The 17,479-nt window shown below is 36.7% G+C and overlaps 1 protein-coding gene and 1 pseudogene across 3 annotated transcripts in view; one reads left to right on the forward strand and one right to left on the reverse strand.

Moving 5' to 3' along the window:
• Positions 1-17,479, reverse strand: part of CFAP299 (cilia and flagella associated protein 299) — a 630,144-nt gene that overhangs the window by 545,054 nt on the left and 67,611 nt on the right. The window lies entirely within an intron of this gene.
• On the forward strand, positions 5,768-6,032 carry LOC136123720 (dynein light chain 1, cytoplasmic-like; annotated as a pseudogene).

The raw sequence follows: 17,479 nt of genomic DNA on the forward strand, positions 1-17,479 counted from the left end.
TGCAGCAAAAGGCAGGATGCTTACTACCCATTAATAAAAAATGTTGATTTTCTGGTTGCTGCTAATGCTGTGAATATTAAATTGTTCATCATCTCTGACCCAAGAGCCTTGTCTCCTGTCAGCATCTATAAACCTATAGCAGGCTAACTTATTAGTGTGCAAGTAGGGTAAAATCCCAGGCCTTTTTACAGTTCTAGATAGAGAGATGGCAAAATAACAGGATTTTTGTATAGCTACACTAGCATTAGCACTGATATAGTAATTTATTTCCACTCAATACAGTACTAAATTACACCTTCAAAACTCAAAACCATCATTCAACTTCTCTTTCACCTACATGATATTCATAAATGCATAATAGTTCACTATTATGTAGGACAGTTCACTACAGTCATTTATCTGGCTCTCATAACTCTTAGCTACAAACAGTATACACAATCATATCTTAGAAGAAGTATGAGAATATGAAGCAGAATTTACCATTCTACCTGAAGTATGAAATAGAACTGTTCCAACCAATTCATAAAATCATGAGCAAGAAATAAATGATTATTTTTGTATGTCACTGAAATTTTTATATTGTTTGTTATGCAGCAATAGCTGACTGATACAAGACCCAAATATCAACCCTCTTAATGTAATAAAAGTTTACTTCTCCCTTGTGAAATATTCTTAAGGGAAGCAATACAGAACTAGTATGGGAGCTCTGCTACACAAAGTTACCCAAGGACAAAAGCTCCTTCTATCTTATTGATCTACTTTTCCATCAAAATCATCCTTAGTTCTTATTCCAAGATAGCTCACTACCTCATTTGTGTTTGAAAAAATGGGATAGAGGAAGGGTGACAGAAATGCAACACACTTGCCTTTTAAAAACATCCCAGATTCTGCACCTACAAAGTCTCCTTACATCCATTAGATATTAGTCATGTGGCCACACCTAACTACAAGGAAGGTTAAAAAAAACTTTATTTTTGGCAGTCCTGCACATAGCCAAAACTCAGGGGCTTTACAGGCATACCTTGTTTTGTTGTGCTTCTCTTTATTACACTTCAGAGTGATTGTGTTTTCTACAAATTGAAGGTTTGTGGCAACCCTGCGTGGAGCAAGTCTATTGGTGCCACTTTTCCAACAGTATCTTCTCACTTCATGTCTCTGTGTCACAGTTTGGTTAACTCTCACAATATTTCAAATTTTTTCATTATTATTATATTTGTTGTGATGATCTGAAATCTGTGATCTTTAATGTAACTACTATGACTCAACTGAAGGCTCAGATGATGATTAGCATTTTTTAGCAATAAAGTACTTTTAATTAAGGCATGAATGTTGTTTTCTTAGACATAATGCTATTCCACATTTAATACACTATGGTATGGTATAAACATAACTCATATACACTGGGAAACAAAAAAAAATTGTGTATCTCAATTGTGATACTCACTTTATTGTGGTGGTTTAAAATTGAACCTGCAACATCTCAGAGGTATGCCTGTGTCTCTGTTAAATGAGAGAATGGACATTTAAATGCAACTAGCATTATTTGCCACAGTCTATTCATGTGGCAACCCAAATATCCATCACAATCTCTCTCCTTCACATAGAATACATTGATCACCTCCACAAAGGAGAACATTCTGAAGTCCCTCTGGTTACTGTACCCAGCTAAAAGTCTCCCCTCTGGATGATGTATAGCCCTTTCCCTTCATTAATCATGGATGTGGAGCCTCATGATTTGGCAACCTACAAACTAAAACAAGTTTATCCGTCCCCATACACTCAATACTCACGGCTTGTGAAGAAGTAGATATTGCAAACTAAACTGCCCCTATTGAGCAAAGAGGGATTGGGAAACTTACAGCAGTCTCTGGGCCATGGCAATAATCAAATCCTACTAGATAGGCGTTACAAATATTCCATGAACCAACAATGGATTAGTCTCATCTGGAAGGCCCTGATTCTGCTTTCCTGGAAGAAATGTGTGCTTTCTTCCAAAGCCTTTGGTTCTACCCCCTGGCGGTGCTTTCCTATCTTTTGTCCTCCCTTGCCATGAATCAAGCAGGTGGTACAAAGGTTGCTCTTCTTGGAGACTGCAATATTTTTGTAGCCTTCTCCTTGCTGGTCCAGATTTGGCGGCCCAGGAATTTTCTAAAGGGTTGAACAATTACAGGCTTTTGCAGGCTATGTTGTTGTTCTGTAGCCATACAATTCCCTCAAAACCTTAGCAAGATTCCAGGCAATTTGTTTTGGATTAGTTCCATATGTAAGTAACTATAGCCAAAGATTTAATCTAGATGTACTCTTTAAGCCTGAAGATGCTTGTCTTTTCCTTATTATCCTCTGTGCTTTCCTTACCCCCTCTCTGGATGGAAGCTACATCCAGGCTATCTAAACCATTTTGTTTGGGTGGAAAAGCAATACTCTTAATTTGATTTTGCTTCTCGTCTGGCTCCCAAATCTGGCAGGACATTGAATTTATCTCCTAGTAAGGCAGTGGCTTTGAAGCTACCAGCTATAATTGCTTTGGTTTGGAATACAGAAGGAGTTGACTTTTTCAACCCTCAAAGGCCTCAAATTATAGGACTCTCAGTGAAATTATTTTGCTAACCTGGCACAAAGAGCCTTTCTTAACAGAACTATATGCCCTTCCACGTCTGCTTGCAGACTGGTTAACGCCAGCCTGAGTTCATCTCTGTCATAGGATTTTGCTGGAAGAGCAAGAAGCTGCCAACACACATGAAGATCCCGCACCTTTCCAGTGATTTCCCCTAATGTTATATATGGCCTCTGTCACCATTTAATCTGCCTTCTAAAATACTGTATTCAACAGTTATATCAATGTTTTGCCTCAGCATATCAGGGATCAACCAGCTTTGCAACTTCCAATATCTGTGTCTGTGCTTCCTGCCTCCCAAGTGCTAAACATATTATGCCACAGACCTAGGTTATGCCACTTCATGCACCCCATTTCTGGTACCAAATTCTGTCTTAGGAAATGCATAACAGAGATTCAAATACAGTCCATAAAGAAAATAGGGCTTCCCTGGTGGCGCAGTGGTTGAGAGTCCGCCTGCCAATGCAGGGGACACGGGTTCGTGCCCCGGTCCGGGAAGATCCCACATGCCGCGGAGCGGCTGGGCCCGTGAGCCATGGCTGCTGAGCCTGCACGTCCGGAGCCTGTGCTCCGCAACGGGAGAGGCCACAACAGTGAGTGGCCCGCGTACCGCAAAAAAAAAAAAAAAAAAAAGAAAGAAAATAGAGGTTTATTCCTTTCACATTACAGTATGGAAATGATAGTCTAGGGATTTTATGGGGGACCCAGGCTTTTTCTATCACGTAGTTCTGTCATCCCTCAGATACTGCTCTTATCCACATGGTACAAGATGATCCATCACCATAAACACTTTTCAAAGCAGCAGGATGGGGAAAAGGTGGCAGAGGGCCAGCTCTTCGTCCTTTAAGGAAAATCTGGAAACCGCACACATCACCTCCAAGGGAGCTTAGAAAATGTAGTGCTTACTCTGTAGCCACATGTCCTGCTACAAAACAAGAGTCCTTTCATTATAGAAGAAGAGGATCATGGATATCAGGGAGCAAAAAATGTCCTTGTTACAGCCTTAAAATAAGTGACATTATTGGGATCTAACATGGTGTTTTGTGAACCAGTATTTATAACAATAAGAACTAAGGTGAATAGAACATTATTTTAGGAATAACTGCTCACCTAATGATATTTATAGAATATTTTCCAAGGTATAGCATCCAAAATATAAATTTTGATATAAATAAATGTAAATTTAGTTTACCTTTTGCATTAAATATCTGATACATAATAGGCATTTGATAAATAATTGTTGAATGAAAGAATGAATGAACTGACTAAGCAACAAATATTTACTGAATCACTGCAATGAGGCCATGACTGTGTAGACACCAAAGACATATTAAAAAAAGGTATGACATATGGAAGGGGTTGGCAGCATTTTACTTGATGATACTGGCAACGTGAAGCGCTATACACATCTAATAAACATATAAAATAATAATAATATATAAATAATAAATAAAATAAACTTTCTACACAATTCCCAATGATTATACAGAAAAATAAAACTTCCTAAATTAAATTTTTTCTTAAAATAGTTTTATAATTTCAAATAAGATAAAAAATTGGGTATCCTTTTTTTAACTCACTCTTAGTAAGAAGGCTACTCTAAGAGCAAATGAATTAATTGGTATTTATTTATGTAATTTTTATATTATACTGAATCTTACACTTAAGATTTTAGTAAAAAGTAACAACATATTTAGCATGAAATTGTGACATGTAATTATTTGCTTAAAATTGGAATGGTTTTCAAGTAATTTAAATAAATGACACATACATGAACTATTTCTTTATAACCATCAAAGCTATTTGTGCTTACATACGAAGAATAAAATAATTCATTTGTAGTTTTGAGAAACAGAGAAAAGAAGAACTTGAACCAGTACTTTCAATGAGGTAAACTATTCTTCTCATTTTTTCACAAATCTTTCTCTTTTCTATTCTTCCATTCCTAGAAGCAGTATTTAGTTATCACCATGGATTATTTTTAGGAATGCATTGCTATAGACTATTGGGATATATTATTTAGAAGGCTGTGCACACATTAAGGGAAATGACCTGTTTATAAACATATATAAAATGTTTGTTTTATAATCACTCAGGTACATGACACACCCAGATGTTTCTACAGAATAACACCTTAGGAGAAATCACATATCGTTAGGCTTTTATAACTTTTTTTCTCTGTAGTTTTGCATATTTGGGAATGAAGAGATGAACAGAAAAAATTAAGGACAATAGGTGCAGGAAAACAACTGCTCAATACCTGCCTTGTCACACAAAGAACAGATTTTTTTTAAGTCTCCTTGATGAGAATAAATTTTTGTTCTTTGAGAGTGGACAAAGTCATTTATTGCTCTATCAAGCATATAAGGTGAGCAAAAAAGCTGAGAAGTATTTTTCATTACAACACATTTTTTAAAAAATATAAACATTGGTGAAAATATTCTGGGAAAGATGGCAAGCTAGGCACACTCATTTCTCTCCATCCAGCTCCAGATTCCCATTAGCATGAATGACAGTATATAAAAAATAGGGTGTATACTGTATAAGAACTGGAAACTTTGTGCCAAAAAATGACAGACTTTTTTTAGAAATAGCATAGATAAAACAAATGAAAGAAAAAAACTATGTGCTTATTACCAATATTTTATCATCATAAAATAGTTTTCATCTTTATTTGTTTTTAGATTTTTCTATCTATAAGTGTAATTTAGACATTCCTTCATTTATTCAACAAATATTTATTTTTGTGACCAAGGCAGTGTCCTAGGCCTTGCTATTCAAAAAATGTTCCTATTCTCATAAAGCTTACAATTTACTGCCATGGAGAACAATAAATGAGTTTGTGAATGTAGCACAGTATCATAAGAGGTACTAAAGGAGGGTTATCCAGAGCCACGATGGTGGGCAGCAACTTGGACACTCACTAGAAGAACAAGCCACTCCCCAAACAGAACGTTTGCAGACACATATCAACGGCATTCAATGACTGCTGACCTGCCAGGAGCAGAATTCAAATTATAGAGTTAATAGGCTGTGACTCTGATAGATGCGCCACGGCTTCAGTAGGGACCACTCCTCTCTAAGGGTCTGAGCCTCGCCAGCTTATCCCCCAGGAGACCGTTGCAGTCGGCCAGCCGCTGCTCTTTGGTAACTATGTGTGATCGAAAGGCCGTGATCAAAAATGCCGATATGTTGGAGGAGATGCAACAGGACTTGGTGGAGTGTGCTACTCAGGCATTGGAGAAATGTAGATAAGGACATTGCTGCCCATATCAAGAAGGAGTTTGACAAGAAGTAGAACCCCACCTGGCACTGCATTGTGGGGAGGAAATTCGGTACTTATGTGACACATGAAACCAAACACTTCATCTACTTCTACCTGGGCCGAGTGGCCATTCTCCTGTTCAAATATTATTAAAAGCATGGACTGTGCCACACACCCCATGATCCATCCAAAAACAAGTACTGTAGCCTAAATTCCAAATACCACAGACTGAAAACTTCAGCCTTGCCCAAGGGAACACCTCGATCTTTATTGTGTTGCTTTGTACAGGGCATACTCTGTACTAGTTTGTTGTGGTTATAAAGCAATTAGCAAAACAAAACAACAAAAAAAATAGGCCATGACCCTGAAGATGAAGAGGCTTCTATGATGTCCAGGCAGCCCACACCTCAGGAAGACTAGGCACGGATTTCCCAATAACCAAGTGACTGCCAATCCAAACAGAGAGCCAGAAATAGAAAACTGGCTTTAACTCAGCAGCTTCTCCAAGCCTATTAAGAACAATGAAGAAAGAGGAGGAAGAAGAAGGGGGCCGGGGAAGGGAGGAAGGAAGGGAGATAAAGAGGGAAGGAAGAAGGGAAGGAGGGGAAATGGTGAGGGAAGAAGGAGGGAGGAAAACCCTGCAGAGATGTGGTTCCTCTGCTCTGGAGCCCCATATTCCACTGAGGACTTACCGTATGCCAGATACCATTCCAGGTACAGAGCAAAACATGAAATTTCCTGCCCATGGAGCTCACATTCTAGCAGGAGACGAGCTAGCAAAAGTACAAAGGAAGTAAAATACACAGTATTTTAGACAGGGATAAATGCAATAAAGAAAAACTTAGGAAGGAACATAAATAAGGGGTGTATAATTTTTCAATAGGTCAGGGAAGGTTTCACAGAAGTGAGTTTGGGAACAAACCTGAAGGATGTGAGGCAGTGTGCCATGAGTAAATCTGGGAGATGATATTTCCAACAGAAGGCCCTCGGGCTGAACAATATACAGTGTACTGGAGGAACAGCACGGAGGCTAGAATGGCTGGAGTTGGGAAAATGAGGGGTAATGAGATCAAAAAGACAATGGACTAGAGATGTGTTAGAAGAGAAAGAGAAGTGAACGACAGCTCTTAGATTTTTGGCTGGGGATACCATTTACAAAAATGGAAAAGCCTGCAGGACAAGCCAATCTGTAAGGTACAATCAGGACTTTATGTGTATCAGATATTAAAGAAGATATATGGAGTGAACAATTCCATAGTGAACCTGGAGATCAAGGGAGAGGTCTAAGTTGGAGACTAATGAGTAGGCAGTTGTCAGAGTAGAGAGTGTATTTAAAGCCATGCTAATAAATACAATCATCAAGGATGCAAAGAAGACAAGGAGAAGAAGTTGTTCAAGGACAGCCCTGGAGCATGTCAATATTAAGAAATCAAGAATATAAGGAGGAACCAGCAAAGGAAATAGAGAATGAACAGACAGAGAAGAAAACCTGGGGAAATCCCAAAACTAAGTAAAGAAAGTGTTGCAAAGTATTGAAAAAGATCCGCTCTGTTGAATGCTTCTGTAAGTCAACTAAGATGAGAACTAAGAATTAGTCATTGGATTTGTTTGTTTATTGTCTTCTCTCCTGCTATAATGTAAACATCATTACGGTAGGAAGTTTCTTCCTGTCTTAGTCATTAGTAAATTCTGAGGGACTAGAACAGTGTCTGGTACATAATTCATGTTCAATAAATGCATATTAATAAATGGATGAATCTCTGTTGCGAATATAAACATAAAAATAAAATATAAAGTGAAAAGTATTTTATGATGGTGAAATGCTTGTAAACATTGTTAGATAGAAAAAAGTAGAACTTTACTATAAAGCTTCAGGTTCTACATAGCACCAATTTAACTACAAAATGCACAGAGAGTTGATAGTATACAGGAAAGAAAACTTGGAAATAAAAAAATAATTTGCATCCCTAATTTTTGCTTTAGCATCCAAATTACTTATTTTACCTAAACCTTGCATATTTACAAACATGGCCATTTTACATAATGTTTTGCAATGCCACATTACAAATTACAGCTCTTACTCCCAAATTAACTTCTTTCAAAAAGCAGTATTTAATTCTATTGGAAGACACTGAAGAACTCCACTAGAATTACATTAGTTGTTCAACATTTCACAGCCTGCTTGAAACCAAGCAGGACCCTGTGGGGCCCTCCCAGGTACACAAGCCTTTTCATGTCCCCACTTTCATTTGTAGGGAAAAGACTTCAGCCTCCTAAACCTTTCCTGAGTTTCAAAGGTCAGATTCAAACAGTTACTAAGCAGAGAAGTGAAGGAATGCAGAAACAAAGGAAAAGTAGTCAAACAATAGTGCAGCAATAAGGTCCTAGCTCCTCCTCAAGGGATGTACCTAACTATCTTTGAGTTCTTCTGCAGGAAGTAAGGACTCCACCCAGGTGGAGGACGGTAACTTCAGGCTGAGCACAAGATCCCTGGAGCACCACCCTGTTACCTCACTGCCAACCAATCAGAAGAAAATCACACAACCTGCAGCCCGCAACCCAAATTCTGCCTTTAAAACCTCTTTCCTGAAAACCATCATGGAGTTTGGGTTTTTTTTAGCATGAGTTGCCTGTTCTCCTTCCTTGGCCCTCACAATAAACCTTTCTCAGCTCCAAATTCTAGCATTTCGGTTTCTTTGGCCTTACTGTGTGTCAGTCACACAAACTTGGATTCAGCAACATGCTCACACTCTTAAAATCACATTTTAGACTCACACTATAATAGCCAATCTGAGTCTCTACTCTCTGAAGACCACTATAATATTTTCCATGAGGCAGAGTCCGTAGTTCAAAATGACATAAAATTTCAGCACTATAGCCACCAAAACAAATTAACAAGTGAGAATGTTGATGGCATAGTAAGAGTACAACAGTAACATGTCATTAAATGAAGTTAGAGCAGAAACATTTCTAAGAAGTTCCTACTTAGATTTTATCCTGAGATATATAGATATTTCTATAACTTACCAATAATATAATTGTCATATTATCAAAGATACAAATTCAACATATATTTTCTCACCAATTTTTAGGCAAAAGAGTATTTGAGTCTTTCAATTAAATGTGTCCTATTGTTTCAACAAGTCTAATGGAGAGTTATCTTATTCAGATAAATAACTCTAGAGCAATTAGTTAGTCCCAGCTGATGACTGATTTTACAATATTAGTTGAATATTGGGTGGGATGCAAGGAAACCTACCAGAATTTTCCTAGGCAATTTGCCAGAGAGAATTCTTGTCAAGGAAAACAGTGCTGTGATTTCAACTTTGAACCCTGAACTGTACATTGTGTGAACATGTCAAATACTCATCCCCCAAATAACCTCATGCTCTTTCTGAAAATCTTGCCAAATGCAATGAATCTGATTTAGTGGGAAAAAAATTTTAAGGCCAAGAAAAATACACACGTTGTATATGGAGTGTCAGTAATTCCGGAAATATTAGTTTACCTCTATTCATGATTTCACTTTAAAAGAATGCAGTGTTGTTTCTGCTGAAAATTTTTTACCATAATTAATTCATTTTTCTCCCAAGGAAACATTTTCTTCATATGTTACTACACTTGTACGTTATTTTCTTAGAGTAATTAATTCAGCTTTTTCAAACATGATGCTATTAAGGTCAAGGTTTCAGATTTTGCACCCTCAGCCATTCCCCATTCCCGGGCGGATCACTTAAATTATTAAAATTACACGCTGGGACCTAAATCCTGCCCACATCAATTTATAGAATACAGATAAAAAATAGTCCCTGCCTGTTTTCAATATAAAATAGACTTTTTATAAAAAGATGTTGGATGGATAGGAATAGTGGAAGAATGAAAATAGAAATTTTATGGAATTAAGAATCAAACTGGAAATAAAAGGACAGTCATTAATGGGAAGTTCTGTGATACAGAGCCAAGGAATAGCATCAGAACAGGTGTCTGAAGTAACAAAACAGGAGTAAGTTTAGCTGTTCAACAAACTGCTAAAAATGCATCCCTTCAATTTGTTGTTGTTTTTTTTTGGGAGAGGGGGAACAACTTCTGCAATGGCCTGCTCTCTAGCATATTAACCTTACTAATTATTGTCCAAGAAATGTAAAGTTCAAATGAAGACTTATCCCTTAAAATCACCTGATGATTCTTCTTTTTATTTCATAATATCTAATATATGGCAACTAGTCACTATTTAGTAGCCATTTGTGAATAAATATAAACAGACAAAAAAAAACACATCAGGAAACTAAAGCAACAATGAAAAAAATTTGAATCTGCTATTTAATATAAAAACATGAAGAGTGTGACTTCCCCTGCCCTTTTGTACAAGTTATAATCATTATAGGTAGTTGAAATAAAAACAAAATGTCCTAAATGCCTTCACCCATATATTATAATGTATCTTTATATCTTGTTTAGATACATAAATTGCTGTTTAATGCAGTACCTTGATTTAGGAAAGGAAAAACTACACTAACGGTGGCAACTACCTCCTATAGAAGAGTAGGTCTTAATCTTACAAGGGTCACAAACTCTTTGAAGACTGAATTTTAAAACAATGAGCCCTTTCTACAGAAATGTGCACATCTTACACAAAATACCATACCCAGTTTGGGGACTGTTCATGCCATTCATTGGAACCTGAAAAGGTCCATAAGATGCAGATTAAGAGAACTTCCTATAGAGGAGATGACAGTAAAGTTACAGATTTGTTATTAACTTTAAAAAGCCAAAAAGATTAATTATATCAGTTCATAGTATAACATCCCACATATTGTAGAAACCAAATAAATACTTTTTAACTTATATTTCCCAAGCTAAAATTGGTTTTAATAGTCATTAATAGACTAAAACTTATTAATTGGTTATATGCAAAGTAAAATATAATGAAATATATTGGAGAGGAATTATGTAGTTAAATAAATTTGGATTATTTAATTATGTAGAATTATATAGTTAAATGCTAGATTAAACTAAGTTAAGCAAGAATTTCTTTACTACATAACTTTTGAGAGTTGTTACTATATAAATATACAAAAATGGGATAGATTATGTACCATTTTCTCAACTTTTTTTGACCATGAAGTCCCCTTTCCCTCAAAACACCTGTTACCTGTTGTTGGAAATTACTTTTGATGGGTGTGGTAAGAGCTACAATTGCTTTTATTAATACTGAATTTTGAATAGAAATAAATCTACATTTAACTTACATATTATTCCTCTTGAAAGAAACCAAGATATCAGAATAAAAGAAAAATAATATATCTGAGCAGATTTCTTAGAAAATTTCTTTAGATCAAAACATGAGAGAAATTCAGAGAGGTAAGGCAGGTTCACAGGTAACAGTGAGGCAGGTTGAGCCCATCAGAGAGGGACCCTGCTAAGACGGTGAGGGTAGAAAATTCAGCCCACATATTGTGGGGCTAGAGCAGCCCTAAAAATGGCACCTTTTTACAATTCTTCCCCCAGTGGGAGTGTTTTCCTCTACTTTTCACAGACACTGTGTATATTAGCAGGAACCCTGAAGCAAGGATACAGATATTGAGAAATAGAAACTAATTTCTTAAATGTTATATTTGGTTTTTAACACATTTTGCACTTCTTTCGATAAGCATTCCAAATTTCTTACCATTCGTAACCCAAAGAAAATGAGAAAGAAACTTAATGAAAACAAAAATGACAAGAACTAAAATATTGCCCTACTGGCCAATGAACTTGACCCTACTCCCATACCTTACCCCTGACTGACTATGGAGACTATTTTGTAGTTCCTGTGCTCAGCAGAGTGACACTGATATTACTCCATCTACAGCACTTTATCTCTGGTTTATCTTTTATAAGTAATAAGTGGGGCAGATGAGTGGTAGTTAAGCTACAGTGAAACAAGGAAGAGGTAAATGAACTATTAGGTAAGTGATGGTTGAAGCAAAAAATGTAACACTGTCTGATTGATTAAATGTATGGAGAGGAGAGGTTTAAAACAATTATGTTCTAAACAAAGGAAAATAAAATGATTAAACGGTAGGTAAGCCTTCTATATTTAACTCAAACGAGAAAAATGATAATAGAGGCAGATTGTGATAAATTATGTATATATAAATATAATTAATCAAGTGCAACCGCCAAACTATGCAAAAAGACACACCAAAAACAAAACAGATACTGGACACCCTACGCCAAACAACTGGGAAGACAGGAATACAACCCCACCCATTAGCAGAGAGGCTGCCTAAAATCATAATAAGGTAACAGACAACCCAAAACACACCACCAGATGTGGATCTGCCCACCAGAAAGACAAGATCCAGCCTCATCCACCAGAACACAGGAACTAGTCCCCTCCACCAGGAAGCCTACACAACCCACTGAACCAACCTTAGCCACTAGGGGCAGACACCAAAAACAATGGGAACTACGAACCTGCAACCTGCGAAAAGAAGACCCCAAACACAGTAAGTTAAGCAAAATGAGAAGACAAAGAAACACACAGCAGATGAAGGAGCAAGGTAAAAACCCACCAGACCAAACAAATGGAGAGGAAATAGGCAGTCTACCTGAAAAATAATTCAGAATAATGATAGTAAATATGATCCAAAATCTTGGAAATAGAATGGAGAAAATACAAGAAACATTTAACAACGACTTAGAAGAATTAAAGAGCAAACAAACAATCATGAACAACACAATAAATGAAATTAAAAATTCTCTAGAAGGGATGAATAGCAAAACAACTGAGACAGAAGAACAGATAAGCGACCTGGAAGATGAAATAGTGGAAATAACTACTGCAGAGCAGAATAAACAAAAATGAATGAAAATAATTGAGGACAGTCTCAGAGACCGCTGCAACAATATTAAATGCACCAACATTCAAATTATAGGGATCCCAGAAGTAGAAGAGAAAAAGAAAGGGACTGAGAAAAAATTTGAAGAGATTATATTGAAAACCACCCTAATATGGTAAAGGAAATAGTCAATCAAGTGCAGGAAGCACAGAGAGTCCCATACAGGATAAATTCAAGGAGAAACACACCAAGACACATATTAATCAAACTATCAAAAATTAAATAAAAAGAAAAAATTATTAAAAGCAGCAAGGGAAAAACAACAAATAACACACAAGGGAATCCCCATAAGGTTAACAGCTGATCTTTCAGCAGAAACTGCAAGCCAGAAGGGAGTGGCAGGATATATTTAAAGTGATGAAGGAGAAGAACCTAAAACCAAGATTATTCTACCCAGCAATGATCTCACTCAGATTTGACAGAGAAATTAAAACCTTTATAGACAAGCAAAAGCTAAGAGAATTCAGCACCATCAAACCAGCTTTACAACAAATGCTAAAGGAACTTCTTTAGACAGGAAATATAAGAGAAGGAAAAGACCTGCAATAACAAACCCAAAACAATTAAGAAAATGGTAATAGGAATATACATATCAATAATTACCTTAAATGTAATTGGATTAAGTGCTCCAACCAAAAGACATAGACTGGCTGAATGGGTACAAAAACAAGACCTGTATATGTGCTGTCTACAAGAGACACACTTCACACCTAGGGACACATACAGACTGAAAGTGAGGGGATGGAAAAAGATATTCCATGAAAATGGAAATCAAAAGAAAGCTGGAGTAGCAATTCTCATATCAGACAAAATAGACTTAAAAACAAAGACTATTACAAGAGACAGAGAAGGACACTACATAAAGATAAAAGGATCAATCCAAGAAGAAGATATAACAATTGTAAATATTTATGCACCCAACATAGGAGCACCTCAATACATAAGGCAAATGCTAGCAGCCATAAAAGGGGAAATTGACAGTAACACAATAGTAGGGGACCTTAACACCCCACTTTCACCAATGGACAGATCATCCAAAATGAAAATAACTGAGGAAATACAAGCTTTAAATGATACATTAAACAAGATGGACTTAATTGATATTTATAGGACATTCTATCCAAAAACAACAGAATACACTTTCTTCTCAAGTACTCATGGAACATTCTCCAGGATAGATCATATCTTGGGTCACAAGTCAAGCTTCGGTAATTTTAAGAAAATTGAAATCATATCAAGTATCTTTTCTGACCACAACGCTATGAGACTAGATATAAATTACAGGAAAAAATCTGTAAAAAAATACAAACACATGGAGGCTAAACAATACACTACTTAATAACCAAGAGATCACTGAAGAAATCAAAGAGGAAATCAAAAAATACCTACAAACAAGTGACAATGAAAACACAACAACCCAAAACCTATGGGAAACAGCAAAAGCAGTTCTAAGAGGAAATTTTATAGCAATACAATCCTACCTTAAGAAACAAGAAACATCTTGAATAAACAACCTAACCTTACACCTAAAGCAATTAGAGAAAGAAGAACAACCCCCCCCCAAAGTTAGCAGAAGGAAAGACATCATAAAGATCAGATCAGAAATAAATGAAAAAGAAATGAAGGTAATGATAGCAAAGATCAATAAAACTAAAAGCTGGTTCTTCGAGAAGATAAACAAAATTGATAAACCATTAGCCAGACTCATCAAGAAAAAAAGGGAGAAGACTCAAATCAATAGAATTAGAAATGAAAAAGGGGAAGTAAGAACTGACACAGCAGAAATACAAAGGGTGATGAGAAATTACTTCAAGCAACTATATGCCAAAAAAATTGACAACCTGGAAGAAATGGACAAATTCTTAGAAATGCACAACCTTCTGAGACTGAACCAGGAAGAAACAGAAAATATGAACAGACCAATCACAAGCACTGAAATTAAAATTGTGATTAAAAATCTTCCAACAAACAAAAGGACCAGACGTTTTCACAGGCAAATTCTATCAAACATTCAGAGAAAAGCTAACACCTATCCTTCTCAAACTCCTCTAAAAATTGCAGAGAAGGGAACACTCCCAAACTCATTCTACGAGCCACCATCACTCTGATACCAAAACCAGACAAAGATGTCACAAAAAAAGAAAACTACAGACCAATATCACTGATGAACATAGATGCAAAAATCCTCAACAGAATACTAGCAAGCAGAACCCAACAGCACATTAGAAAGGATCATATACCATGATCAAGTGGGGTTTACCCTAGGAATGCAAGGATTCTTCAATATACGTAAATCAATCAATGGGATACACCATATTAACAAACTGAAGGAGAAAAACCATATGATCATCTCAATAGATGCAGAGAAACGTTTGACAAAATTCAACATCCATTTATGATAAAAACCCTCTAGAAAGTAGTCATAGAGGGAACTTACCTCAACATAATAAAGGCCATATATGACAAACCCACAGCCAACATCATCCTCAATGGTGAAAAACTGAAACCATTTCCACTAAGATCAGGAACAAGACAAGGTTGCCCACTCTCACCACTCTTATTCAACATAGTTTTGGAAGTTTTAGCCACAGCAATCAGAGAAGAAAAGGAAATAAAAGGAATCCAAATCGGAAAAGAAGAAGTAAAGCTGTCACTGTTTGCAGATGACATGATACTATACATAGAGAATCCTAAAGATGCTACCAGAAAACTACTAGAGCTAATCAATGAATTTGGTAAAGTAGCAGGATACAAAATTAATGCACAGAAACCTCTGGCATTCCTATATACTAATGATGAAAAATCTGAAAGTGAAATCAAGAAAACACTCCCATTTACCATTGCAACAAAAAGAATAAAATATCTAGGAATAAACCTACCTGAGGAGACGAAAGACCTGTATGCAGAAAATTATAAGACACTGATGAAAGAAATTAAAGATGATACAAATAGATGGAGAGATATACCATGTTCTTGGATGGGAAGAATCAACATTGTGAAAATGACTCTACTACCCAAAGCAATCTACAGATTCAATGCAATCCCTATCAAACTACCACTGGCATTTTTCACAGAGCTAGAACAAAAAAATTCGCAATTTGTATGGAAACACAAAAGACCCCGAATAGCCAAAGCAATCTTTAGAACGAAAAAAGGAGCTGGAGGAATCAGGCTCCCTGACTTCAGACTATATTACAAAGCAACAGTAATCAAGACAGTATGGTACTGGCACAAAAACAGAAAGATAGATCAGTGGAACAGGATAGAAAGCCCAGAGATAAACCCACGCACATATGGACACCTTATCTTTGATAAAGGAGGCAGGAATGTACAGTGGAGAAAGGACAGCCTCTTCAATAAATGGTGCTGGGAAAACTGGACAGGTACATGTAAAAGTATGAGATTAGATCACTCCCTAACACCATACACAAAAATAAGCTCAAAATGGATTAAAGACCTAAATGCAAGGCCAGAAACTATCAAACTCTTAGAAGAAAACATAGGAAGAACACTCTATGACATAAATCACAGCAAGATCCTTTCTGACCCACCTCCTAGAGTAATGGAAATAAAAACAAAAATAAACAAATGGGACCTAATGAAACTTCAAAGCTTTTGCACAGCAAAGGAAACCATAACCAAGACCAAAAGACAACCCTCAGAATGGGAGAAAACATTTGCAAATGAAGCAACTGACAAAGGATTAATCTCCAAAATTTACAAGCAGCTCATGCAGCTCAATAACAAAAAAACAAACAACCCCATCCAAAAATGGGCAGAAGACCTAAACAGACATTTCTCCAAAGAAGATATACAGAATGCCAACAAACACATGAAAGAATGCTCAACATCATTAATCATTAGAGAAATGCAAATCAAAACTACAATGAGATATCATCTCACACCAGTCAGAATGGCCATCATCAAAAAATCTAGAAACAATAAATGCTGGAGAGGGTGTGGAGAAAAGGGGACACTCTTGCACTGCTGGTGGGAATGTGAATTGGTTCAGCCACTGTGGGGAACAGTATGGAGGTTCCTTAAAAAACTACAAATAGAATTACCATATGACCCAGCAATCCCACTACTGGGCATATACTCTGAGAAAACCAAAATTCAAAAAGAGTCATGTACCAAAATGTTCATTGCAGCTCTATTTACAATAGCCAGGACATGGAAACAACCTAAGCGCCCATCATCGGATGAATGGATAAAGAAGATGTGGCACATATACACAATGGAATATTACTCAGCCTTAAAAAGAAATGAAATTGAGCTATTTGTAATGAGATGGATAGACCTAGAGTCTGTCATACAGAGTGAAGTAAGTCAGAAAGAAAAAGACAAATACCGTATGCTAACACATGTATATGGAATTTAAGGGAAAAAAATGTCATGAAGAACCTAGGGGTAAGACAGGAATAAAGACGCAGACCTACTGGAGAACGGACTTGAGGATATGGGGAGGGGGAAGGGTGAGTTTTGACAGGGCGAGAGAGAGTCATGGACATATACACACTAACAAACGTAGTAAGGTAGATAGCTGGGGGGAAGCAGCCGCAAGGCACAGGGATATTAGCTCGGTGCTTTGTGACAGCCTGGAAGGGTGGGATGGGGAGGGTGGGAGGGAGGGAGATGCAAGAGGGAAGACATATGGGAACATATGTATATGTATAGCTGATTCACTTTGTTATAAAGCAGAAACTAACACACCAT

The sequence above is a fragment of the Phocoena phocoena genome, chromosome 5, assembly GCF_963924675.1.
Source record: "Phocoena phocoena chromosome 5, mPhoPho1.1, whole genome shotgun sequence".
Classification (NCBI taxonomy): Eukaryota; Metazoa; Chordata; class Mammalia; order Artiodactyla; family Phocoenidae; genus Phocoena; species Phocoena phocoena.